Source organism: Lepisma saccharinum, chromosome 5, assembly GCF_977018435.1.
Source record: "Lepisma saccharinum chromosome 5, izLepSacc3.1, whole genome shotgun sequence".
In the NCBI taxonomy this organism is placed as follows: Eukaryota; Metazoa; Arthropoda; class Insecta; order Zygentoma; family Lepismatidae; genus Lepisma; species Lepisma saccharinum.
This window is the reverse complement of record NC_139233.1, coordinates 9560097-9574291: the sequence shown is the minus strand read 5'-3', so window position 1 is coordinate 9574291 and position 14195 is coordinate 9560097. Positions and strand designations below refer to the sequence as shown.

Below are 14195 nucleotides of genomic sequence, written 5' to 3'. Positions count from 1 at the left end.
TGCCTTGATTTCTGCCATAATATCAAGGAATTATTTTTTAAAATACTACAGGGTCAGACACTTTTGGAAAATCATATTTCTTCTTGCATTGAAGAATAATGAAAGCTGCTTCATGTGATTCTGCTCTCGTAAAATATTACAGGCAGAATATAGTTGTTAAAACGGAATGTGTAAAATCACGTGCATAACTATAGTAGACTCGCGATTAACCGAGGCTCTGGGTTAACCGAGGGAGTGGTTGGAAAACATCGCGCTTCATAACGCAGCCCCTGTTTGTTTATTAGTAAGTTGGAGTCAAGTCACCGTCCGCGCTTCGCGTGTTCGTTACATCTACTCTCCCTACAGCGTTGGCGTTACATCGCAGCTTCGAAGAGAGGAAAGAGGTTAGTCCAAAAAACTATGGAAGACTTTTTGAAAAAGTAATCTTCTCATTTATGTTGTACTAGTAAGAAATAATTACTATACAGTTTTAAGTGTTGTTTCGTCATTTACGACCTATTAGCACATTATCTCCGTATTATCCGAGGTACTCTCGGTCCCATTAGCTCGGATAATCGCGAGTCTACTGTATATAAAAAGAATCAAATCAGTCGAATCAACGTGAAAAATCACATAATCACAAAGAAGAAAAAACTTAAAATTAAACACTTTATGACGGAAAGCTAAAACGTGTTTGCTATGTATTTTCATTATAGATTAATACGATTGTTTCGAAGGAAGCCTACATGCATTGGATAAGGCGCTACACCACAACGGATATGCCACAGTATGTATATTTCATTACATAGTCAGGAGCTATGCTTATAGCACTTATTTTCAAGTAACTCAGTAATCTTCTTGCAATGGCTAGTAACTAAATTCATATTTCATACTTCACTAATACTTCATTCTATTATGGAAAACTTTTTAAAGAACGGAAACTGTGAACTTTTAAAAGTGACATCTCGTCCTGCAAGGTTTGTTAAGAGTAGTCAGTCCAACAAGCCAGAGATTCTAGGTTCGAATATAAGGAAAGGAATGGTTGTGTGTTTTTCCTACAGCCTTATCCAACTGTTTACTAATTCAGATTTGCATTTTCTATATATTATGTCACTTCTTGCCACTTTTGGCTAATCGCAACGACGGTAATCAATGGTTATAAGTAGGGAACGGATTTTAAGATGTAGCACCTTTCCAAAAATATAGCTGTTTCCATACCGACCGTTTGAGATATATATTTTAGGAGATGAAATCAAGTAAAATAGACACACTTGGTTGAACCTTTCCGTGAGATTAGCCCCTTTTTTACCCCCTCTTCGATGCTTCAGCACCTTTCTCCTTCCTTTTTCTTTCATGTTTTGTTAAAAATTGGACAGAAAAATAAATAATTTTCACTCTTCTTGAGCAGCTACACAAAATCCTACTGTCTCATTTTGTACAGCAGAACGAGATCTATAAAATGGTATTGTCGCCCAAATAATTCCCAAGATAATGTAGAGAAAACACAAACTTCGACAAAACCTATTCGGCAGAACTACAGTTCTGTATGCGGTCCGCCGCATTATATAAAGAAGGCGCAGAAAAAGAGCGCATTGAATAAAGGCATTTATTCAGCACTTTTTTTTTTGTATATTTTGGAAAATATATTTCAAATCCTTTTTTTCCCTTTGCCGACAATAATCTTGGACCTTAAAATCCTTTCCCTAGTAGGGCCTCCCCGATGGCGTAGTGGTAGCGTCGTCGCCTTGTAATCAAGTGGTCTCGGCTTCGACACCCGGTGAAGGCTCATAGCGGTTCGGATCCCACTTTAAACTGTAGGTCCAGTCCCGATTAGCCTTCCTGTGTATAAAGTGGACTTAAAACACCGAATCAATAAATCCTTCCCTTAGTGATAAGATAAGTTGGATGAAGGATCATCGTGGCTATAAGCCTAGCTTCCTTAGCCTGAAAAATGCAACCCGCACTGCAGTTCGCCAGTTCTTCAGTATCATGTGATTGAAGCATATTGGTATAAAATTCATAGAACAAAGAAAATAAGTTGAGATATTCAGTAAATGCTACTTGTGCCGGTTTACAGATATAAACTTACATCATTACAGTTTTCGTAACTGATCAGTAGTGGTTGATTCATGATGTATTGTGCCGACCTCCGTGGAAGAGTGGTTAGCATAGCGCGCTACGACGCCAAAGGACCTGGGTTCGAATCCCGGAGTGGGGTTGACTGCAGATTCTTCATAATGCAGACTCAATCATACTACTTTCGCTTGTCGTCACGCTTCTCTTCGGAAAGTCTTCTCGCCCTGTGAGCAGCTTTGTAGGAGTGAGTGAGGCAGGAGGCTTCTTCGATCGCGTTCGTGCAGTGTCAAAATACACGTCATCTGATTCGTGAATAACATTTCAGTGTGACATTGTAATCATTAGGGAATGGATTTTAAGGTGCAGCACCCTTCGAAAAATGAAGTTGTTTTCATACCGATCGTTTGAAAGATGTATTTTAGGACATGAAATCAAGTAAAATGAACACATTTTGTTGCACTTTTTCGTTAGATTAGCACATTCATCCCCTTTTTAGTCCCTGTTTGATGCTTCGGCACCTTTTTCTTTCCTTTCTTCATGTTTTGTTAAATAGTTGGACAAAAAATAAATGATTTTCAGTCTTCTTGAGCAGCTACATGAAATCCTATCGTCTCATTTTGTAGAGCAGAACGAGGGCTATAAAGTGGTATAATATAATCATTGTAGCCCCAATAGTTCCCAAGATAATGTAGCAAAACCCGCGAGAGAAAACACAAACTTCAACAAACCTATTCGGCAGAAACACAGTTCTCTACGAGGTCCGCGCGCAACCACAGTTCTCTCTGCGGTCCGCGCGCATTATATACAGAGTGCGCAGAAAAAAAGAGAGCATTGAATGAAGACATTTTATCAGCACTTTTTCTTACATCTTTTCGAAAACATTTTTCGGAACCTTTCTTTCCCATTTCCTGACCATAATTTTGCACCTTAAAATTCTTTCCGTAGTAATCATGGCAGAAGAGACAGGAGGTGGTTATTCGAAAAGGAGTGCATCTTGGCTTCTCAACGCAAGAGGCTCCCAAGCTCTTCTGTTGCTTACAGTCCTCGAAGTACAGTGTGCAGGCGAAAAGCTCTAATTGCACGGAACAGCAGGAGATGCTGCGAACCGTTGACTTTCTTTCAGACACAAAAAGCTCTACCACCTACCATCAGTCAAGACTTTGAAGGCAAATGACGTCAGAGAAAGGATTATGATAATCTCCCCTTGTGAGTATTTTCTCTGTGTATGACTGAAATCTATTCCCCAGTAAACAATGTAATGTACCAGCCCTTGATTTCAAACAATGAATTGAAATCAATCAATTGTCGACCATTGATGTCTTGGGTTTTGGCCATTTTTTGGTGATCAGCCGTGCGTTTCTTTACGATTGATTAAGTTTATTTTACTTCACTTTTCTGCCACGTTTAGCTAATCGCGAAGATATGGATGAAGGTTTCTTGTTACGAGACACCCTACTCCCTATAGAAAAATAAAATTTGTCCGGTGTGCATTTATGAAAAGAGCAGTTTCAAATATAGTAGAACGTTATGCGGATAACGATTTTTGCGGATAATCAAATATGTGTTTATTTAAGAAAGAAAAGCATGTACAGTACAGGTTTTATTACATACGTATGCAGTACAAGAAAACAAAAGACACGAGAAAATGAGAAAACACTCGTAATATACGTACAGTACGTGCCTAAATTACAGTACTGTACCTGTACTGTGTTATTTATGCAGAAAAATAATCAGAATTCTTTTTGGAACAGATTTGATCGTCTTGTTTTTTGCCGCTCTTGCCTTTTTTGAGTGTGCGGATAACTGATGTTGAGGATAATTGACGTGCGGATAAACGACGTTCTACTGTACTTATATGTTAGGAACGAATCATAGTAGAAATATACTTTTAACGGCGCTCGGAAGGGCTACGCAGTCAATTTTCAATTTCATGTAGGTAATCAGTAGATGTGGAATCTTCCCCCGTATAATATGATGGATCAGATAACCGCCATTCATTCTCATCTTCGCGATTAGACCAAAAATGGTAGTAAATTTAAGTAAAATACGTCATCAATCAATCAATCAATCATCTCGCCTCTAGAAGGCCGCAAAGAATACGTTTATGCTGTCTCATGCAGCTATCGAAAACTAACGGCTGTGCTACGACACAAAACCCTTTGGAAGCAAGCTATTATAGTTGAATAATGAATGATAATCAGTTTACGATGCATCTTAGATTATGGCTGCATATTCAAGTAGCAAAGAGAGAGGCCAAGCCGTGTAAATAAACCCTCAGAAGGCTTTCGGTAGTGGAGGACATCAAACAACATCTCACGAACTGCAATTCACCAGTTCCATCCTGATTCTTGGTTTGGAGACCTTTTGAGTCAACAACTCTATGCATTGAAATAACATGTCCAACCAAACAAAAAGGTGTTGAAGATTTCGTTCTACAATGACAACAGGAGCCGTATAGTATATTGCATCGTTTATCAACAGCATTGAGCAATAGCCTTTTTGAACTATCAGCAATAATAACAGTAATAAAGAAGCACATGCGAAGTAGACTTGTGCACAAAGATTACTGCAAATGTGATAACGTGAACACCTGCGTATAGGCAGTACTTATCAGTAACGTTATGAAAGCTTATGGTACGCATTATGAAATCCGGCCTAATACACCAGTAATTCTAAAGGTTTAAGGTGAGATTTAATTGTACACCCGCAAGGAAATGAGTTGTCGAGTCCTTGAGTACCGTCACGGACACTTCTGGGTTGTAATGATCTCATTGGCACTAAATGAGTTTGTTTTTCTAGGTTTTTCGCAAATGCGACATCACCGAAAACGTTATTTGCTGCAAGGATGTGTTTATATATGTGCCATGCTAATTCCTAAAGATCTATCTGAAGCTTACAAAATCTCAAGATAACGCGAAATTGGGACATTACGCAATTTGTTTACGAATTACAGTACATTTTGCACTTTAACACTATGAAGGTATTTTGTTTTTAACCACGAAATACTAAAGGCGGTTTTGAACCCACCTTAGGATAAGAATATATGTTAATGCCGGATTTTAATTATAACCGTATTTACCTATTCTGATCGAAACACAAAGAATACTACTTGATAATAGTGATAAGTGATGATTAGATTAAAGCGATGAAGGGATATTCACGGAGAACACGCATCGAATACGAAACTGAGAATTCCGGTAGCGAGATCGAAAGTCGACTACTAAACCCGCTTGGCCACCGGACCGGGTTCATCTCATTGAGAGAGAGAGAGAGAGAGAGAGAAGGAGGGATACACAAAGAGAACAAGAAAGGGAAAGAGATTGGGATAGGGTTTGCGGAAAAATTAGAAAGAACCATCAATTATCAGAAAAATATGGTACATACCACGGTCACTATTTATATTTTAAGCCTAACAATGAAAAAACAGGAATTTGGCATTGAAAACTGCTTTATTGTTTTTCGAAGTATTCTCCTTTATGGTCAATACACTTTTGCATCCGTTCGAACCATTTGTCAAAGCAGTTTTTCCAATCTTCTTGAGACACCTCCATAATATGGTTTTTGAACGCATCAACGGCGTCTTCCGCCGACGAAAATCGTTGTCCACGCAATTTATTCTTGACATTCGGGAACAAGAAGAAGTCATTGGGTGCCAAATCAGGACTGTACGGCGGATGACACATCAATTTGATTTTTTGACTGTTCATAAAGTCGGTTGTTTGACGAGATGTGTGACAGCTGGCATTGCCTTGATGAAGAATGATCCGACGGCGTTTGTTTGTTTTCCGTATTTGACCGAAGACCTCTGGCAAACAAATTGTTGTGTACCATTCAGAGTTGACCGTTCTACGTTCCTCTAAAGGCACAGTTGCCACATGACCAGTTTTCTCGAAAAAACAGGCGACCATTTGTTTCGATGTGCTTCGAGCGCGAACAACTTTTGTTGGATTGGGTTCATCTTGAATCACCCATACAGTCGACTGCTGTTTACGTTCCGGCTCATATGCATATATCCATGATTCGTCACCTGTTACAATCTTATATACGTCTTTTGAAGCACCACGATTGTATTTATTGAGCATTTGTTTGCACCAATTGACGCGAGCGTCTTTTTGAGTTTTGTCAAATTGTGTGCGATCCAACGAGAACATACCTTTCTCACAGCTAAATGATCATGTAATATTTTATATATGCTGGTGGAACTAATGCCTATGGTTGCCTCAATCTCACAGTATGTCACATGACGATCTTGCAGTATTAGGTTTTGCACAGCATCAATGTTTTCTTGAACAACAACTGATTTTGGACGACCTTCGCGAATCTCGTCGGTGAGCGAATGGCGGCCACGATTAAATTCGTTATACCAGCGTTTCACAGTGGCAAAGGATGGGGCTTCATCGCCAAATGTGGAAGTAAGTTCATCGATGCACTCTTGTCTTGATAATCCACGTCGAAAATCGTAAAAAATCATCGCACGAAAATGTTCACGAGTTAATTCCATTTTATTGTTGTCGCGCAATCTCCAAGGCAACATAAACAACACAAATGAAGCTATTGACGAAACATTTGAAGTACGTTATGGTCAATAATGCCAGACGATTCCGTGCAAACGTCAAATCGCGCCTAACTTCAATCAGTGTTGCCAAGGCTCAAAATATAAATAGTGACCCTCGTAGTTGTATTTTAAAGCTAGTAATTATGTGCTGTATTTTATGTTATATATCACAATGACGGTTAAAGACGTCCATTTTGTACTCTATTTTTTAATAGCATTGAAAATTATTGAAAATTATTATTAGTTGGGTGGGACCCCTGCGCTGACGGACACATTAAAATGTAACTAATAGAAAAGCAGATCTGGCAACACTTTCCATGACGTCTTCAAGCAAGTGCGAAGAGCCCTACGTGACTTACGTATTCGATGGTAATCGTGACGTAGAACGCGTTGACGAAGTATGTTATGACTTGAAGCTTGTGGTCTCCTCGTATGAAAACACCGATGAAGAAATGAACCTCGCAGAGCATTGGGATCAGATTTGCAACGGTGGCTCGTGGCTGGACATAGTACAGTTCATGCTAATTGCATTTCCTCCTGAATGACAAATGACTTACTCACCTCTTGTTGTTGTTGTTGCACTTCGGGCTTCCTCCAAGCATCCATCGTCATCTTCAAGGCCAGAGCGGAAGTGTACCACGGTCGTGTATACAGGGAAACACTGGAAAAGATATATTAAAAACCTGTAATACAGAAGGGCCCGCAAATGTACTCAGACTTCAACAACTGTACAAAAACTTTAATACTAAAACCGTATCCGAAAGGTGCAAGACCGTACTTGAAACGAACACCCTTCCAGAATGCTCTCGTAGTTCTGAAGCCTGGACTGCAATTCTCCGTATTACACTTCGACTTTAACGCCGTAGAATACATTATATCCGTGAATGAAATCCCTATAAAATCAGATAGCATTTTAAAAAATCATTAATTGATTTGCTTGATTTTACTTCGCTTCTTGTGCCACTTTTGGCTAATTTGCGAAGATGGGGATGTCCAAGCCAGGATTCGAACCCGGGACTCCTGGAGTCGTAGCGCTAACCACTCCGCCACGTGGGCCAGCAGCTTCTTAAAAAGTTCTTATGCTTACACATCACACAATGGAAGAACCACAACCAACGACTTTCATGATTTCAAACAAGTGAACGAGTCTAGGAACATTGTCGCTTCCTGTATGCTGCCTGTTCGATTTCTCGAACTGCACTAGGTGACGTCACATTCGTCAAGACCGTACTACAAGCCTGCTTCTTCCACCTTTCGGACACAGTCTAAATTTATACAGACCAGGCCCGTACCCAGGATTTTTTTGAGGGGAGGGCCAGATCCGTGTTTATATGCATGTGTGTGTGTGTGTGTGTATACTGTATGTATACAGAGGCGGATATTTGGGACGACCTGTGGGCAGTTGCTCTCCGCCCCCTCCGCTTCCCCAGTTTTAGCACCCAATCGCCAATACGTCAGAAGCATAGTTCTGAGTTTCGCAAATTAAAAATGTTTTCAAATTTCATTTATTTTCTTATACAGCCACAATAATTCTATGTTTAGAAAATAATATATTTATAAATTAATTATCGCAATAGCAATTATTATTACAATACATAATTCTTAATGTGAGTTAACCCATAACCCGCTACGATCCTTTGTTTTACGTCCACTTTTATGCACAGACAGGCAGGCGCGTCGCCTGATAATGTTCGCATGAGCACATGAACACTCATGCATATGTCTAAAACTACGTACATGTTAAATGCACACACACACACACACATGCGTATATTTATTCGAAAGAATACTATGTTTGATGTACGAGAATATACACACAATTTACTCTGACACGACTTCTTTCACATCTGATAACTTTTTTAGATAGTTGGTAACAGTGACTCCCACGGTGTTCAACGGAGGGCGTTGAACACAATTGCTGTGCGTGTTGCATAGAGCTGACAACAAAGGGGCTGTTGGCCACTATACCCCGAAGATGTTCACTTCGCTGTGCGAACACTGATGCAAGCGGCAATACTTCTTACATTCGGCACCAGATGGCAGCATACACAAGGCATGTCTAGGGGGACTCGAAAATGTCTGTGCTACATAGTTGCAAACTTTAGCGAGAATTCGCTAAACCTGGCGGATTTTAAGGGGGAGAGGGACAATTTCACTTAGGTCTCTTGTATTACTTCAAATAGAGCGTGATTTTGGGGGGAAATTGTTGAAACTAAGTTGCTGTTATTCTCACTTTTTCAATTGAAGATGAAGTTGCATGGAAGAGGAGTAAATCTGCATTCAGTACAAAAACATTATTGTGAACACTCGTATGCGAACCGCACGCGACGCCACTGCAGACATGCTAATTGGGACTGGACCTACAGTTTAACGTGGGATCCGAACCACTATGTGCCTCCACCGGGTCTCGGCTCATGCCCCGCCAATAGCCGCCACTGCTGGTGGCCTTGCATCAATCGTTATAAAACTAAAGGCACCCAATATAGCAGACTGCAGACTTCCGGAGACTGGCTCTCTACGCAACAAACACATTCATTTATGCAAGGACAAAATTGAAACTTGTACAAATTTGAAAAATCGTCGACGATATTGTCGTAGCTTTTGTAGGTTTACATTTAAAAATTTTATGGCTCGAGGTGGGGGGGCATGGCCCCCATGGACCCTCCCCTGGGTACGAGCCTGATACAGACATTAAGATATAGGTATATAAGTTATGTTTGACTCCCATAATTAGAAGTGGTTGTCAAAATCCTTCTGATATCGGCGAACTATACCGCCCGAGCAATATTGGCCAAAGTGTGCACTAGGATTGTGCAATGGGTATTTCGAAGTGCACCCCCAAACAGGTTTTCTACAACAAAACACATCCTTCTGTTGAAAACTCATGCCTCTATTCTCGTTGCACTACGCACGCATTCTTAAATTTGTAATTCCACTTCAAAACTCTTCCACTTTTCAACGTTCGTTGGCTCATTAGTTTTTATTTGGTTGTCTTGCTTTTCTCTGTTTCTATTATTGTCATATTCTGTGTAAGATTTAACCTCACTTGTCAGGTTGCTACTTTCTATTTCCTTTTCATATTACAGTAAAACCTCGTTAATCCAGACTTCGCCTAATCCGGACTGGCAAAAGGAAAAAAAAAGCAGAATGGAAGGTTTTAAATGTGGCTAGAAGTCAACAAGAGAACTTCCAAAAGAAATGGCAGTCAACCACTGATGAAATTCTGTTTCCCGCAGACTTTGTACTATACTGTATAGTATATTTACGCCTATGCCCTTTAAATACACCATAATAAACGTGTTTTGTTGCTATAAACAGAGTTCTAATGCACTTTCTACTGTTCTTTTATGTTATTTCAGTTAATCCGTACTTTCGTTAAACCGGTCAACTTGTCCCCCCATTAGTCAGGATTAACGAGGTTTTACTGTACCTTTTATATTACTTTAACACATATTATCATACCTTATCGATACTCTGTGCAACAAACAATTTAATAATACAAGCCACTGTAAATGTGCATTTGCCTGTCGTGTCATGTCTTTAAATAAGTAAATACATAAGTAAATAAAAAAATTTAAAATAGCCTAGCGTTCCTCAAGTAACAACAGATGTTCCGCCATCTTGTTCGAGTCTCTTGTTTGTCACTCTTGTTGCTGCTAGTTCGCATTCACTAACGATTTCACTCAAATGCAAGACTAGTCAATTCCAACCTATTGAAAGCAGAAACATTTAATTTACGCTATTAAGTGTAGCAAAAATTGTCGACTTACTTGTTCTGTTTAAGCTTTTCCTTCCTGAACCACGCTCTAGCCTACATGGAATTCAAAACCTTACTTTTAAAATTATAATCTAGGTTCAACCCTAATGAAATTATGAGAAACGTTCCTAAAGTTCCAGAAAAGTTAAAATTGGACCAAAAGGAGAAGAGAGAATATATTTTTATCGTTACACACAATATTTGGAATGGCCCATGAGGAAGGTCGGGAGCAAAAGGGGAACAGGGAATTTGACTGATTCCTGAATAAGGAAAATTTGCCTATTTACTCTTCCCGTCTTCACTTTATTTATACATATATTCTGTCTTTCGTTCTTTCTCTCTCTCTGTCTCGTTTTTGTAGATCTCTTTCTCTCTCGCTTCTTCCTTATTTGCTCATCCATATTTCTCTTCTTTCCATTCTCTGTCTTTTCTTCATCGTTTCTTTGTCACTCGTTTTCTCTCTCTCTCTCTCTCTCTCTCTCTCTCTCTCTCTCTCTCTTTCTCTCTACCTCTCCCATTTTCATGTTTCTAATCGTTTCTAACGTTCTTTCTCTTTCTCACTTTGTCGCTTGCATTCTTCTCTTCTTTCCCTTCTCTCTCTCCCTCTTTTGCTGTCTCGTTTCTTTATGTCTGTTCAAATCTCTCTTTCGGATTTCTCTTCTTTTCTCTCGTTCTTTCTCTGTTTTCCTTTTCCTCTTGCTTGCTTCTTCATCTATCTTTCTCTTCTTTATATCTCTCCTCTCTCTCTCACTTCTTTATTTATCTTTCTCTCCGTCTCTCATTTTTCTCTTCTCCTTACCCTTTCTGTATCTGGCTTCCTCCTCTCTTCTTTTCTATCGCCTTTTCCCATATCTTTTCTCTTTTCGTCTGATGACATGCAAATATGACGTCATTACATACCATTAGATTTTTGACCTACCACTCCTTGAACATTTTTCAATGGACACTCATGGAATGGCTCGTGTTCTACATATCAGGATCGGCCCATAAAATACATTAGTGTATTTTACGTTAAAATATCTAAGTTTACTTTTGAAACAGCCTGTATTAGGCTTAATGCAAAGTATACTCAATGTTTGAACAACTTCGATGGTCAACAATATTATGCAATAGTCTCGTGTGTTTTGTTACGCGTCTAACGAACAATAATGTGTAGACCAATTACCACCAATATGCATGCAACGGATTTCAAAGTTTCGAATGTCTCCGATCTTTAAACTTCACAATTAACAGAGGCATTTGAAAAAGTGCACGTTCACGTCATGTGACAGGAAACACGTGTTTTCTCAGAAGTACAGTACCCAACAATGCTCAATTCAGACAAAAAGTGTTGTGTCCGAAGAAAAAGAAACAAAATCATGTCGTTCAACGAATGCCCTTGCATTAGAATAATTTATTCACTGACGTAACGAGATGATCCAAAACAAGCTGACGTCATATGTAATTACACTACTTACTGGAGTTGTTTGGCTGTATTACTAATGGGGCTGGATGGGGGATATTTAAGAATGACACACGCCTGATTTTTTCACAGAATATCGTTCGAAACGATCGGGATAGATCTGTTTCATGAAATCCAGAGAGATTGTTGTGGGTTGTTTGTTACGCACGTCGAAAGAGTTGTAAGTTGGTGTTATTTCTTTCGTCCATAGGCTTTATGGTAAGGGTATGGCAACACTGGATTCACTTTGGACTGGCATATACCAGGGTGCAATATCATTGGAGACAGGTGAGGGGGAGGAAGTACACACACACACGCAAATACATATTATCATAATATATACATGCGTATATTTGTTAATATACTACATCTAAAAGTGAGTCACTAAATATTTAAAAATATATAAATAAGTAAATACATATCAAGGAATAATTTGTTACTATTATATGAGATATTTATAAAGTAGCAAACTAATTAAATGCCAGTAAATTTAAAAAATAGTTGAAATTGCTCGATTCATTTCTTGTTTAGTTTTTACGTCCTGTTAGTAAAAATCAATTAGATTGCATACTTATATGTATTCTTGTATTACTTTCATGGTGCACATATTCTTATTGGTATAGATCTGTTAATGCTCTCCTGAAAGAGAAAGAGAGAGAGAGAGAGGGAGAGAGAGAGAAAGCATGAAACACTCACGAATACAGACACATACATTATCCTTCGTCATTTTGTGTGTGTTTTCGATATTATCCTTAGTAAAGTATATCTGAAGTAAAAAAGAATTGCTTATTTCGTTGTTATCATATGAAGGGCCAGGGGGAAAAACGATGAATGTTCATTCGAGACGATTTGCCAGGAAATGAAAAACAAAGTATTTCTTTTCATAAGTACGTTAATATATGCCAAAATAATAATGCGTTTTTCAGGCACTTCTCATCGTTTCCCAACCAAGGCCGTTCTCATTCTTATAGTACAGCTTCTGAACTATAAGATGGCGTTGCGATCTCAAAATGGGCGAAAAATCGACATTCATCGTTTTTCCCCCTGGCCCTTCATATAAGTTCCCCGCGGAAATTTTTGGTGGGGAAGAATTCTCCCTGTTTCCCCAATATTTCGCACCCTGGCGTACGCGACAGAACAAACAACGCCATGCAGTAGCGTAACTAACCCTCCCCCCCCCGCAACTTTCAGTTGTGCGCCCCTACATGTTTTTTTTTAAGCTTTCCTCTCTAAAATATTAATTATGATACGAATTCACGCCTACATTTATATTAGCTATATACAAATATGAAAATACATACATGTAATTGGAATCAATGTAAAAACTGGTACGAAAAGTTAAGACAACAGACAAAGCGTAAATAAATACGTATATATTGTGTCATACCTCGCTAACAAGTCTATGATGTCGATGTCCCCTGAGAGCCAAATTACATGTGGATAATGTTATTATTACATCTACAATTATTTTAATGATTTCGCGCCACTTATCCAGACCTTGTTGCAGCATTGCTTAAATATCTTTATGATTTTTCTAGGCACTATATGTTATACATGCATTCAATTGAATTCAGCACATTTCGCGTTCTTTGATATTTTTAATTAAACCTTTACAATCATTATTTTTTCCTTTATCAAACCTATCGGCAAACAAGCACCACGGTTCACAGTAAACAGCGTCTAAAATAGGTGAGTAGCATAACCAACATATCTCTATTTTCTCTCCGGCTTTAGTGCTAGCGTAATAGTAAATCGGTGGTTGAAATATTCAGCTAATGAAGGTTTTCTTCTAATGTGGTAATTCACTTTCTACTTTTCTAGTGATTAGCATTTATGTCTGCAATTGTAGGGGCATAAAAATATATTTTTAGTTGAAAATATATTTTAACGCCGAAAAGAACACCTTTGTGAACTGTCTTCCTTAATCTATCATTTGCGGGGATGTTATTTACGCCATTCACGCTATGGAAACAAGTGTAGGTCGTCACGCTAGCCTGGTCCAAAATTTGCATTATATATATATATATATATATATATATATAAGTAACTAGTTGGCTCTAATGGACCTAAAAACACCCCACACAAAGTTTGGGATCCAAGCGACATTTCGCCGCCGTGCCACACGAGTTTTTATTTTTCCCATAAGAATAACACGCTAAAATGTAGATATCCCCGCTGAACCTGCTCTATGAGCCTAAAAGGTTGTGATCACTTTAATTGTTTTAAAACTTGAACTCAAAACCATGCAGGATGCACTTAACACACAAAACAATGGTTTCTCCTGGGCCTAACCTGTTTCTATCATGACAAATTGTAACCAGCATAATTTCTTTACATTTCATAGGAGGCATTAAGGGACTTTTGACACACCCTGTACATAGAATACT

General features: G+C 38.7%; 1 protein-coding gene across 5 annotated transcripts in view; it reads left to right on the top strand.

The window, feature by feature from the left end:
* LOC145988207 (UNC93-like protein) overlaps positions 1-14195 on the top strand; it is a 52257-nt gene that overhangs the window by 21354 nt on the left and 16708 nt on the right. The window contains exon 2 of one of the 5 annotated variants that reach the window (XM_083123050.1): positions 696-766. The exons of the other annotated variants lie outside the window; for them this stretch is intronic. The gene's annotated coding sequence lies outside the window, so the exon portion shown is untranslated. The remainder of the gene's footprint in view (positions 1-695; positions 767-14195) is intronic. 5 annotated transcript variants of the gene reach the window in all.